This window comes from Camelus ferus, chromosome 18 (genome assembly GCF_009834535.1).
Source record: "Camelus ferus isolate YT-003-E chromosome 18, BCGSAC_Cfer_1.0, whole genome shotgun sequence".
In the NCBI taxonomy this organism is placed as follows: Eukaryota; Metazoa; Chordata; class Mammalia; order Artiodactyla; family Camelidae; genus Camelus; species Camelus ferus.
The window spans coordinates 17,961,749-17,974,691 of NC_045713.1; the positions used below are offsets into that span (position 1 = coordinate 17,961,749).

Here is a 12,943-nt window from a genome sequence, read left to right on the forward strand (position 1 = left end):
TGGTGTATCACATTGATTGATTTGCAATTCATTTCACTACAACAAAGGAAGCAAGAATATACAATGGGAAAAAGACAGTGTCTTCAATAAGCAGTGTTGAGAAAACAGACAGCTACATGTAAAAGAACAAAATTAGAACATTTTCTCACACCATATACAAAAATAAACTGAAAATGGATTAAAGACTTAAATGTAAGACTGGAAACCATAAAACTCCTAGAAAAAAATATAGGCAGTACACTCTTTGACATAAGCCTTAGCAATATTTTTTTTAATCTATCTCAAAGGCAAGGGAAACAAAAGCAAAAATAAATAAATAGGACCTAATCTTAAAAGCTTTTGCACACCAAAGGAAACCATCAACAAAACAAAAGACAACCTACTGAATAGGAAAAAATATTTGCAAACGATGTGTCTGATAAGGGGCTATTATCCAAAATATATTAACAGCTCATACAACTCAGTATCAAAACAAAATGAAATAAACAACCTGTTTAAAAAATGGGCAGAATATCTGAATAGACATTTTTCCAAAGAAGACATAGAGACGGTAAACAAGCACATGAAAAGATGTTCAACATCCCTAATCATCAAGGAAATGCAAATCCACAATGAGATAACAACTCACACCTGTTAGAATGGCTATCATCCAAAGAAAACAAATAATAAATACTGGCAAGGATGTGAAGAAAAGGGAACCCTCTTGCACTGTTGGTAGGAATTTAAATTGGTGTAGCCACTATGGAAACCATATGGCTGTTCCTCAAAAAAATAAAATGGAACTAACAGATGATTTAGCAATTCCACTTCTGGCTAAACAGCTGCAGAAAATGAAAACACTAATTCAAAAAGATACATGCATTCCAATGTTCAGAGCAGTACTATTTACAATAACCAAGATACAGAAGCAATCTAAGTGTTCATCAATGAATGGATAAAGAAGATGCGGTATATATACAATGGAATATTACTCAGTTGTAAAAAAAAAAAAAAAGAAGAACAAACTTTTGCCATTTGCAAAAACATGGATGGACCCGGAGGGCATTATGCTTAGAGAAATAAGTCAGAAAGAGAAAAGATTTACATATGGAATCTAAAAAATAAAAGAGTGACCAAGGGAGCTCAGCAGGGGCTGCTGCATTTAGAGGGGGTGGGGGCCTGGAGCGACTGAGGGCCTGGTATTTGGTGGGGATCCCAGGAAGAGGCACCCTTGTTAGTGCGCGTTTTGGCGGGGTTCATGAGGAACTGGATTTGGAGCAGGCTCGCAAGGCGAGAGTTTCCGTGGAGGCTTAGTTTAGGATGTAACGAAGTCTGATGGCCTAAGAAGAGGGTGTGCAGCGCGTCCACTGGGTCCGCGGCTTGGCGGCAAAACGAGCTTAGGGAGTTGAGACGCGCAGGGTGGGGCCGGGCTGAGAGCATCCTTACCGATCCCAGTAGTTCTCATGGTGCTGCGGAGTGATGATGATGACCACGGTGAGGATGGTACAGAGCACCACGGCTATGCCCACCGCCAGAGAGATGAAGGCAGGCCTTGAGTGAAGGGGCCTCTCGGCTGACACCAGATCTCTGCGGGGCCAAGGCCATGCTTACCCCTTCAGGGGAGAGGGACGAAGATCTGATCAGAGAGCTGCTACCTCCGCCTCACGCCTCAGCCTCCCTCTTAGATGGTCCCCCAAACATCCAGCACACCCTGGGAATAAGAAAAACCTAGTGAGCCTTCCTCTCCATATTCTGCCTCCATTCCCTCCCCCACCCCGCTCCCCACACACCTGCACTGCCTGGAAGATGGCAATGACGCCCGTGGGCCAGAAGCGGCAGATGGTGGTCACCACCGCCTGGGGCCAGCAGGGCCAGCCCTGGGCCCTGAGATGGCCGGCCGAGTGAGGACTTCACTCGCGTTACCCCCGGGGTCCTGCCTGCAAGTGGCTGTGGAAGGAAGGCCGTGGGGAGAGGACGTCATTATTACCCTCTCTGAGCCCACCAAATTTCCACGTTTGGCAGAGAAAGAAGGCTCTTTTCTTCTTCCAAACCTCCTCCGGACTTGCAGGCTGTTCCCCTCCCAGACCCTGATCTTTGACTCCAACGGACCACCAGGCACTCTCCTCCCCGCTCTTCAGGCCTTTCCCTCGTCCCTCCTCTCCCTTGGCCCCAGAAAACAGCCTGGTCCCCTGGCTCTGGGTCTCTATCCCACCAGCCCCCAGTGCGTTCCCAGTTCCCCCAGCCCCCTCCTCCCAGGCCCCCGTCCGCCCGTACTCACCGTGCCCTCGGGGTGGACCCGCGGGGCGGCAGTCCTAGGCGGCGGCTGTCGGGGTAGCGCGGGCCACGTAGCCCCGCAGCGGCAGCGTGCGTGCGCCCCCGGGTGCGTGCGCACCGCCAAGCCCCGGCCTGGGCGGCGTGAGAGGGCGGCCGTGGCGGTGGCGGCGGCGGCGGGCCCTCGAAGTGAGTCTCCTGCAGGTAAGGGTCGAGTCCATGCGGGGCAGGACAAGGGAGCACAGCCGGGTGGGGACGGGGGGACGGGGCGGGACCGCGCGGAGCGGTGGCCCCAGACGCCAGGTCTCCTGCCTCTAAGCGCGGGAGGGTGGTGGTGCCAGACTGGTGGTGGTGGTGATGGTGAGAGGAAGGGGCTGCCTGTAGGGATGCGGCGGGAGGTTCGGCGGGGGACTGGGGTGCATTGTAGGAAAAATAAAAATAAAAATAAATGAAACAAATGAATATAACAAAACAGAAACAGACTCATAAATACAGAGAACAAATTAGTGGTTACCTGTGGGGAGGGACAAGATAGGACAAGTGGATTAAGAGGTACAAATTGCTAGGTATAAAATAAGATACAAGGATATAATGTACAGCACAGGGAATATAGCCAGTATTTTATGATAACTTTTAATGGAATATAATGAATAAAAATATCGAATGACTATGTTGTACGCCTGAACTATTCTTCAATATAAAGAAAGTTAAAATTTTTTCACTACTATATAGCATTTCATGGTATGAATGGAATATTATTCATTGTTGATAGACATTTGCATTTTTCCAATTTTTACCTGTACTGAACAATGCCACCATAACCATTCTTTACTGCAAATAAATCACATGTGAAAGAGTGTTTCTAGGCTGTACAGATTCCATTGGAATCTCTAGATCATAGGTTATGAAGATGTTCAACTTTACTAGGTAGTCCCAACTGTCTGCCTGCAGTGATATCTTTAGCCCTGGGCAGGAGATACAGCAGTGGAGTCTGTGGACGGCTCCATCAGCTGGGAAGATGAAGACTTTTGGTTGCAGAAGCTGCAGATAACCACGGTATTGACAAGGATTTCTAGGATCCTCCCGTTCCCCTCTTCCCTTGGGTGAAATCCCTCCAAGAGGATCTGTATTGGTGCCAAATGACTCTGGACTGAGGAATGGGGTGACATAGGTAAAATGCTTTCTGTGCTTCCTTATTTAGCCTTGATTTTTGAACTGTACAAAATTTTGCTTTCTCTTTATTGTAGTCCAGAGCTTTCCCACTGTTATTTTAATCAACTTGTTTATTGTTTTTGTAGGAGAGACAAGTGTTGGGACATTCTAGCCCACCATTTTGCTATCATCATTTTCTTATCTTCTTTTTCTTATCTTTCCTCTCTGCAGATCTAAAGTAGATGTGACTGATTTCTCGGTCCAGGGTCTCACAATGCTAATGTCAAGATGATGGCCTTGCTGTGTTGGACTCCAGATTTCAGGATCCTCTTCCTCATTCAGGTGTGGACAGAATTTATATCCTTGTATTTATAAGCTTGAGACATATTTGTCTTGCTGGCTATAGATGAAGCTCTCTCTCAGATCTTAGAGGCTGTCCTCAGGTTCTAGTCATGTGACATTATGGACAGAAGCTTTTTGTCCCTCCCCAAATTCATATGTTGAAATGTGATGGTATTTGGGGGGTGGGAATTTTGGGAGATAACTAGGTCATGGGTGGGGCCCTCATAAATGGGATTAGTGCCATTATGAGAAGAGTCCAGAGATCTTGCTTGTTCTTTTTCTACTATGTGAGTACACAAGGAAAAATCAGCCACCTGCAGCCTGGAAGAGAGCCTTCATCAGACTCAGACCTTACTGGTAGAATGAGCTCAGATTTTCAGCCTCCAGAACTGTGAGAAATAAATATCATTTGTGGATAAGTCTCCAGTTTATGATATTTTTATTATAGCAGCCTGACCTGCCGAGGCATTTCTTTTGCAGTGTAACAGCTTACTGTTTAAAGACCAGAAATAAAATCTCTCCCATAGTTGAATTTCTTTCTTTGGTAGGGGCTCACCTGATTAGGTCAGACCAAGCCAGTATAAACTCCCTTTCGATTAAGTCAAAGGAAACTGAATTGAGACTTGAATTGTATATGCAAAATTCCTTTATTTTTAATAAAATATATCCTACTCATGAGAGTTAATCCACCAGTCCACACTAAGAGGAGATGTATTCAGGGTGTGCATACTAGGAACAGAAATCATGAAGCTATCTCATAATTCTGCTTATTGCATCATGTGAATGAATGGGAAGATTCAGCATGGTTAAGAAGTCAAGTTTGCCTAAACTGACCTGGTGATGCAGTGAAATCCAAATTAAAATTCCTGTAAGGATTGTTTTGATAGGAATTGACAATTATGTAACATTTACATAGTAATTCAAAGAACCTACAAGAGCCAAAAGGGTTTGGAAAGAGAACAAAAGGAGGTCTTACACTACCTGACTTCAAAACTTACTCAAAAGGTACAGTAATCAAGACATGGTGGTTTTAGTGTAAAGATAGACATAGAAACCAATGGAAAACAGTTCTTTAAATGGGCCCACCTATATATGGTTAACAAATTATTCAGAGTGGTCCACAGACCAGGACCTGCAGCATCAGTATCAACTGGGAACTAGTTTCAAATGCAAACTCTCTCGGCCCAGCCTAGATCTGCTGAATCAGAATCTGCATTTGGACAAGATCCCAAGTGATTCAAATACACATTAATGTTGGAGAACTTTGGGTCTAGAATAGTATTTCTCACTCTGTTGACTTTTGTCTTGGACAATCCTTTGTGGTGGGAATGCCCTGTGCATCGTAGGATGTTGAGCAGCAAACTTGCCTCAACCCAATGTGTGGCATTTTCCCAGTTGTGACAACTGAAGATTTCTCCAGAAAATGCTAAGTGTCCCTACAGGCAAAGTCACCCCTGGTCGGGAACTACTGACTTCAAGCATGAGAACTGTAACTATCTTGATGGAGTTCCAATCAAATCTCATCCTTTAGTCATTTAATAATTTTGGGCAGATTACTTCACCCTTCTAAGCCCAGTTTCTGCAAATATAGAATGATATTCATAATAGTAGGGACCTCAGAGAATGGACTTTAGTAAAATTAGATGAGACAATCCATATAAAAATCTAAGTTCAGTTCATGATGCATAAAAAGATCCAATTATATCTTATAATTTCTAAGTGACAGTTACTAATTTGTGTTAAAAGCATAAAGCTCCTAATTGATTTGTCAAAAGAATCATGAAGCTAACAGTTATAGTACCCCTTGTTTCTGTCCAAGGAAAACACCCCTTATCCTCATTGAGGAGGTATAATTTTCTAGAGCTATCAGGAGCTGTTCCCCTGACACAGATCAATACTTTAAAGGCCCATGACACCTACTTAACACAGGACCCTCAGTCTTAGACTTGGAGAATACATTAACTTGAGATTGGGAGAAGGTGCCAGGAAGTTAGACCTTTGGAAGGCAGGGGAGTTCCTGGAGGAAAAGTAATAAAAACTGGAGTCCCCTGACTTCTGATCTGGTCTGTTGGGAATATACAATCAGCAGGAGATTTTCCCCTTGGGCCAGATCAGTGTCCTGTAGGAAATGATGTGCTCAGAAGTAGACTAATAAATACTAAAAACAGTGCCTAATGAGCAGACATGAGAAGCTGTAAATATCTTCTGTGCTGCAGTTCCTCAGCATGTGCAACCTTGAATGGGAGAGGACATGGTTGTTGCTTTTAGATTCCTAAATCTGGCTCAGAAGCTAATGTTTCACTCCTTTCTGCCGTCCTCTCTATAAGAGAGAGCGCCTCAGTCTCCATCATCAACCATCCAGAGAGGAATTCAGACTTCGACACAGGGACCTTCCTCTCAAAGACCCCATCCAGGTGAGTCTGAGAGCTCAGTAGGTTCTTCGGGAAAGGTTCAGAGAGATGGGAAGTGGAGAATTTTTACCTGAGATCAACTGAGAGAAGAACCAGCCTAGCCCAGAGCCATGAGATTGTTTGCTAGGTAGACTGATGAATTTATAATTAACTTATTTAGTATGTTAAAAGGAGAAGTGTCCTTTGGACTCAGAAATACAAGAATCATGGTTACCATTAAATGATGGGAATGCAAGTCCTCTGGGATGGGAATAAAGAAGCAATCGAAGGCGTAAAGTGGTTCCAGTAAAATTATGTCTGAAGAGTTTTGCAGTTAAGAGGAGTAGCAAAATAGAGTATTAGGTTTGGAAGCCTCTGCGGTGAACTAAAGGCATTTAAAAAAAATATGTTTAATATAGAGTATATTTGAGCATGTCTGTATTGATTAGAAATCCCAGACCAAAAGAAGTCGATATAACTTTGCAATAGCAGTTCTTGAGATAAAATGTTTCACAATAGTATATCGCATGTTGAAAATTCACATGAAAAATTGGTATTTAATATGAAAAACGGGTGTGCTAAAGAGCTTTACTGTACAATTATTTTATTACCTGGTCGTGGGAAGCAATGGAGACATTTGAGAGATAGAATAAAAAATCTGGCCTCATGTCACCACCATCGTCATCCAGAGGAAGGAACTATGCTAAACTTTTTGCATATATTGACTAAATCTGTTGACTACCTAAGGGCATAGATACCACTATCCCCACCATTTGAGTAAAGATTTTAACATTTGGAATAATTCAGTTGGCTCTCCATAGACAAACAGTTAACATGTGATAGATCTGATACTTAAAACATGGTTGCCTGATTCTGAAAGTTTTACATTTAACGTCACTTAGAAAGTCTTTTTATCATTTCATCTTTTAAAAATCCCCATTATTGTTGTTTGTTGTAATTTTGTGTTGTAAATTGAGGGTATATTCCCTTTGCTGATTTTTCTAGTGGAACGTTCAACCAAGAAGGTGTATTAAAATTGTAAGATACTCCTTCCCTTGAGGACAGGTTGGTTTTTGCTGCTTTATTAGTTATTCTGGGCATTGAGGGGATATAACTGGGGTTGGAATGCTGCCAGAACCAAGGAAGCTTTCTCCCCATCATTGTCTCTCAAGAATCTCCTGAGCATTTTAGATCTCTTTTTCCCACACATGTCTATTAACTTTCCCCTCTCCCTGTTTTTGAAATGCTTTTTATGTTTCCTTAAAATACAGGACACAAAATGGTCATACGAATATGGAATCCCATGTTTTCATGTCCACGGGAGGCTTACCAGCTGGAACTTGGTTGGTTGCTATTTCTATATTCTTTAGGGTAAAAATAATCTGATGTTGACAGCTTCCCTTGGATCAATTATTTCCTAATTGTCATGGCTGTGATGAGAAGATCCTGACAGTAACATGGCCCCGGGAAGTCATAAAGTCATAATGCACTCAGTGTGTGTATGTGTGTTGTGTGTTGATCGTACATGTGCACTTATATTTTGTAGGGCATTAGCAGTTCACAGTACAGTGGTACCCAGCTCATATACTCCAAAATGTGACCCTAATATAGATGCCAGAATGTTAACCAACAGATGGAAATAAGAGGATTGTTACTACTCGACATCATTCCTTGCAAACAAAATTAATGAAGTGCAAGGAACAACTTGTGAATGAGGGACTGCCTGTATCTTGAAGCTTCAGCTGTAGCAAGGAAGCCATCTTGTTTCCCAACATTCTTTGACATTTTTCATCCCATTCCTTCTTGCTTTCCCTCATCACACTGGCCCCATTTGGAGTCTTGGGTATCAATCTCCTTCCTCAGGGTCTTTACTCAGGCTCTTTCTGTTGCAGGGTATCCATTTACCCCAGAAAATCTCCTAGTGTAAATAATGCCGCTATGACCATTGGAGTGCTTGTATCTTTTCGAGTTAGAGTTTTCTCTGGATACATGTACAGGAGTGGGATTGCTGGATCATATGGTAACTCTATTTTTAGTTTTTTAAGGAACCTCCATACTGTTTTCCATACTGGCTGCACCAGTTTGCCTGCTCATCATCAACAGTGTAGAAGGGTTCCTTCTTCTCTACACTCTCTTTGGCACTTATTATTTGTAGATTTTAAATGACGGCCATTCTGAGGGAGGAAGGGTATAGCAGAATGGTAGAGTGCATGCCTAGCATAGCATGCATGAGGTCCTGGGTTCAATCCCCAGTACCTCCATTAATAAATAAATAAATACACAAACCTAATTATCTCCCCCCTCAACAATTATTTCTTAAGAATAATTTCTTTTCAAATGACAAATATTACCGCATGTAATATGCCTTTACTTTTACTAGAAGAATGATGGTGAGTTTTGCCACTGCAGTGGGAAAAACTAAACTTTGTAACTATGCCATTTCTATAATTTTATAGGAGAGGACAATCTGAGACCACAGGTTTTCACTTTTGTGTCTGTCATTCCTATGTATATAACTACCTTAACTGACCTTCTTGACAGCGTAGACTTTAACACACTAGTTTATTGTCATTGCCTTTTATTCTCCTTATTAAGATCCTGTACTCTTTTTCAGGCTCTAGTCCACATTGCCTGCCGTTGTCACTGACATAACTGATTATCAAATACATTTCTTCTAATGGTGTCTACACAGAAACAGAAATGTGAATAAATAGATTGACTTAATATAGCCTTAGAATCAGAGATAACATTTAATATCATGAAGAAAATCTAAAAATAGACTTTGTATGTCTATACATTAAATTTATTTTCAAGCTGTATGTCTCCTCACTGAAGTATAGATACCAATGTCATTGAGTAACGGAATTTATTCATTGGGATGAAGAGTTAGCATGTTTCATGTTTTCTCACTGAATTTTCTGACTGTTTCTGCTTGAAAACTTAAAACGATGCTACAAATATGACTTTTTCCATTGTTTCAAATAAAATATCTCATTCTTTTCTAAATTTTATCATAAACACTAGAGAGACAGTGAATGGATAATATCATCCATTAGATATCTCCTATATAGAAAGGAATTTTTTTAGTTTTATAATCAAAACTGACTCATCACAGAACCTGAATTCCTGCCTAGTCGTATGATTCAGGGTCAGCAGTTTCTCTTCAGAAACACGCATGTTCTTGCAAGCTCTCCTGAGTACTTGGGAAGGAATATCAACGTAGTCATTTTTAATACAGTTACCTGGTAAAAACTTGAATGACAAAGTAATCAAAATACTTCAAACAAAAGACGAAAATAAGCAGTAGATTATTATGATTGCCCTTCATTAAATTCACTTTGATGGTTGTATCTTTAGCTATGGCTGCATGCGAAATGTGAAAATAAAATGGTTGAACGTGATGTTTTGTTGAATGAGATGCAGTGGTGGGGAGTTGTTTTGAGCTCTCATGAGTCTGTAATTTGCTGTCAGTCTTGCATTGTGTTTCTAAGACTCACCCAGGAACCTGTGTATTGCTGTAGTGTTGTCTGTCTTAAACCCAGATAAGATCAAACAGGTTAATCTTGTTTACAAGAAAATGAGCTTTTAGAATGGGAGTTGCTTTAATTGGACTCCTTTGCACATAGAGCCATAAATAACAGTTTCCTTTTTCCCAGTTAGAAGGCATTTACCACACATCTGTTCAGTGCGACTCAGTTACCTGTGGTCAAGATCGTAAAGTGAGTCCGGCATCATTTCACTTTTTCCTTTTAATTAATTTATTAGAGTATAATGACGCAAAATAAACTGCAGATATTTAGCATAATAAATAAAATAATAATCACTTCAGACAGATGTTGTGAGGAATAAATGAGATGTGGAATTCCTTTGTTGAGTTCAAAGAAAGCGTTCAAGAGTAAGGAATGTATGTATTTATACGTGTGTGAGTTTGTATACATCTTTCTTTCAAATAAGCACACATGTATATGAACACGCACGGGCTCATGTATAGACCCATCTGTTGGGGTGAAAGAAGCCTTGAAAGAAAGTAGGAGAGGAAAGAAATAAAAAGGATGAACTCTGAGTTAACAATGTAGAAATGATTTGGACAAAACTTGCAGGAGAATGAGTGACAACATTATAATCAATTACTTTGCCTGTCTTAATGGCCCTCAAAGGCCTCAAAGTCAGAACATCAACTGTCAGGCAATGGGAAATTCTCTGTACCAGCTCATGGGGCCAAATATCTCTAAACTGACTTTAATTTTCCTTTTTTCTATTAATGTAGAATTTCAACACAAAATGCTTTACCCAAAGGAAACTACATAAATGAGTGGAGAGCTTAAATTCAGTTCTGTAAGACAAAATTTTATTGCACAGATGTCTGTATTCAATTCCCTCTACTACTATAACAAATTACTGTAATAGTTGCTTAAAACATCAAATACATGCTTTTACAGTTCTAGAAGTTAGTAACCTGAAATGCATCTTACTAGGCTAAGAGAAAAATGTGTCTGTAGGACTGGGTATGTTCTGGATGTTCCGGGAGAGACTGCATCTCTTTCCTATTTGGCTCTCCAGTAGACACCTGCATTCGTTGGTTCCTGGCTTTTCTTCCATCCTCAAAACCAGCAGTGTAGCATTTTCTAACATCTCCCGGACTCCAACTCTTCTGTCTGTCTTCCACATTTAGAAGACAATTGTGATTACATTAGTTTTGGGTACTAAAAGTTAAGTTCCTTAACTTAAGATCCATAATAGTCTTCTATTTCTGGCTCTATTTTCACCTTTACCAGAGTGTTATGTAGTGTCTTCACTCTCTGATTAGCATAACTCGAAGAACTCCTTTTAGCATCTATCAAGACAGACCTAGGGGTGGTGAACTCTTCAGCTTTTGTTTGTCTGGAAAAGACTTTATTTCTCTTTGTGTCTGAAGGATAACTTTGCGGGATAATGTATTCTTGGCTAGAAGTTTTTATCTTCCAGTACTTTGAATGTGTCGTTCTTCTCTCTCCTGCCCTGTAGAGTTTTCGCTGAGAAATCAGCTGAGCCTGATGGGGATTCCTCTCTAGGTTACTTTCTTTTTTTTTCCCTGGCTGCCTTTAAGATTCTTTCTTTGTCATTGATTTTTGACAGTTTTCATTTTAATAGGTCTTGGAGAGGTCTTTTTGCATTGAGATAATAGGGTTTCCTATTAGCTTCATAGACTTGTATGTCCAAGTCCTTCCCCAGATTTGGAAAGTTCTCAGCTTTTCTTGCTTTTTTTTTTTTTTTTAATGGAGGTACTAGGGAATTGACCCCAGGACTGTGTGCATGCTGAGTTATACCACTGAGCTGTACCCCTGCCTCCCAGCTTTTATTTCTTCAAACAAGCTTTCTATCCCCTTCTTCCTGTCTCCTCCTGGTACACCAGTTATTCTTATATTTGTCTTTCTGATTGAATCAAGTAGCTTTTGTAGGGTTTCTCCACTTTATAAAAATTTTAGTTCTCTTTCTTCTAACTGAATTATTTCTATATTCGTATCCTCCAAGTACCTTATTCTTTTCCATCTGGTCTGTCCTGTCACCGTTGCTCTCCACTGCATTCTTCAGCTCCAGAATTTGTTTGGTTCTTTTTTTTTTTTTTTTTTAAATCATTTCAGTCTTTTTGGTAAAGAACTCCTTCTGTTTATTAATTTTATTCCTGCGTTCATTGAATTGTCTTTCTGAGCTTTCTTGTAGCTCATTGGATTTCTTCATAACAGCTATTTTGAATTATCAGTTAGATTGCAATATTCCATGCCTTTGTGTTCAGTTGCTGGAAAATTATTATTTTATTTTTGTGATAGCATTATTTCCTTGATTTTTAAAATAGTGTTTGTAGGTAGGCACTTCTGCTTTCACATTTGACGTAGCAGATACCTCCCTAACTAAGCATTTGTCTTCTTTGGTTCAACAGGCTGGCTATTAGAAACCTTTCTTTTGTATTCCAGAAGGTGGTGCTATATAGCTCAGGTTTGTGTTTTCTCCCTTGCCCGCCAATCTGCGATTGTTATCTGAGCACCGGTGAGCACCATCCATTCTACTGGGGCTCACTCTGGCAGATGCACTGGGGAGCCACGTGTCTGTCCATGCTGCTATCTCTAACTCCACTCCATTACCGCATGGATCATTCTACTCCTCTCCCCTTGCTTATCCCCAAATCCCCACTCCAACATTGAGAAACCCAGCTCCCATCAACCATCCTCTGTTTACTTCACTGTTCAGTTCCAACGTGCATGTACAGCAGTGTCAGAATTATTAACCCGTACCTCTGTGAGAAATAACTTTATCAACTAGAGCACCCTGGTTATGTGCAGTTATTTCTGATTTAGTCCTATAGACGCCATCATTTCCAAAGTCCCTTAGGTGAGTACATTTCATTCTCCCATCCCCTTCAGTGAGGTTGTCCTGTACATTTGTAATAGCTTGAGTCTGTCTCTCTCCTCTTCCCATGCACAGGAGTAAGGGTCTTTTTGCAAAGGTGGCGCTATTGGCTACTATCCCACCTGAGCAGGCCTTGGGTCCCCATTAATGGGCTGAGTTTTTTGAGGGGTGTAGTGGGAAGGCCCTGGCCTCCACCTGGGCCACCAACCACACCTTAAAGGTGCTCGCTACCTAGCTCCCTGGGAGGCTGCCACTCTCTTGCAGGTCTGGGGCGTCCTCACATCCCAAATTTGGAAGGATGGCTGGAGGTACTGAGCTCATTCCCTTTGGCCTTTAAACTGCACTATAAAGGCCCGAAAACCAAAAGTCTAAGGTGGGAAGGCACAGACCTGAAACGAAGGAGGCTGTAAAGAGAAGACAACCCC

General features: G+C 41.2%; 1 protein-coding gene and 1 long non-coding RNA gene across 2 annotated transcripts in view; one reads left to right on the top strand and one right to left on the bottom strand.

Annotated features, from left to right (window-relative positions):
* ZNF713 (zinc finger protein 713) overlaps positions 1-2,349 on the bottom strand; it is a 72,831-nt gene extending 70,482 nt beyond the window's left edge. The window contains exons 1-2 of the mRNA XM_032460382.1: positions 2,258-2,349; positions 1,426-1,592 (exon numbers count right to left, since the gene is read on the bottom strand). The gene's annotated coding sequence lies outside the window, so the exon portion shown is untranslated. The remainder of the gene's footprint in view (positions 1-1,425; positions 1,593-2,257) is intronic.
* A 31-nt stretch (positions 2,350-2,380) lies between these two features.
* Positions 2,381-8,264, top strand: LOC116657553. The gene is made up of 4 exons (XR_004312679.1): positions 2,381-2,454; positions 3,634-3,744; positions 6,072-6,158; positions 7,406-8,264. It is a non-coding gene; the product is annotated as an uncharacterized LOC116657553 (long non-coding RNA).
* The last annotated feature ends 4,679 nt before the right edge of the window (positions 8,265-12,943 follow it).